The sequence below is a fragment of the Lucilia cuprina genome, chromosome 5 (genome assembly GCF_022045245.1).
Source record: "Lucilia cuprina isolate Lc7/37 chromosome 5, ASM2204524v1, whole genome shotgun sequence".
Taxonomy (NCBI): domain Eukaryota; kingdom Metazoa; phylum Arthropoda; class Insecta; order Diptera; family Calliphoridae; genus Lucilia; species Lucilia cuprina.
Genome location: NC_060953.1, coordinates 14,754,464 through 14,755,529, shown reverse-complemented (window position 1 = coordinate 14,755,529; position 1,066 = coordinate 14,754,464).

The following is a 1,066-nucleotide window of genomic DNA, read 5'->3' as shown; positions in this document are numbered from 1 at the left end:
CAAGAGATTAGATAGAGATAGCCAATGTGCAAAAATTGCCACCTGAGTCCTCATTGAAGAAAAAGGGGCGATGGTAGACCGTTCTCAAGTCTACCCTGTGGGTGAAAAAGACCACCGTGGGATAAGGCCGACACGGCAGGTGCTCACGTTAAAACTCTCGACAGTCTGAATCCTGTTCTCTGCTGCTTTCCTAATACAAATAAAACTATGGTAGTATGTGTTTGAGCTCCACTGGTTTACATCGAATCATTACTACGGAAAATACATTCATAACGAAAACCCATAGCGTGAGGTGATATAGCTCTATCACTACAGGAAATGAAATTTGTTGACTAAAAAATATTTTTTCAAACATGAAATATTACGATAAATATTAGCAACATGTTGCAATACATTTTAAAAACCATTTAAAACCAAGTGGTTTTGATCCAATCTTTTACTGATTTCAATTGAAGTAGAGAGCCTTTGTTACTATTCTCACATGAAATATGACATAATTTAGAGGGTTTTTTAAAGGAATTGATTAATATTTAGAAAGATATTAAGATAAGATAAAGATATGAAAGATATTAAGATTATTATTAAGTGATTTAAGAGCTGTAGAGAAGCATATTCTTCACTAAAACAATAACTGATGAATATATGCCAAAAGAAGCATATTGTTTGCTGGGTAGTGTAGAACTGAGTAGGGCGGAAGTGACTACTACGTATGTATGTTTAATAAAAACATCTTTTTAATTAATTGTTATATATACGTCATGATGTACCTTTGAGTTGAATAAAAATATGTTTTTTTAAAATTCAAAGATCTGTTGGGGATGAAATAGTTAGTGAGTGAGGATGAAGTAGAGAAAAAGGTTAAAAAAGCGAGGTTAATACTAAGGAAAGACTTTCTGGAGGAATTCGAAAAAGCTGCTTTAGGAAAACATGGTTAGTCAATCCAACGACACTCCAAAGAAAAAATCGGACTTTCTCACAGGATCTGAACAAAGAACAAAGAAGAGTTGACAACTTAAAATAAACCTAAGAAGAACCTCGTTTTCTAATACTTACACAGTTGAAACAA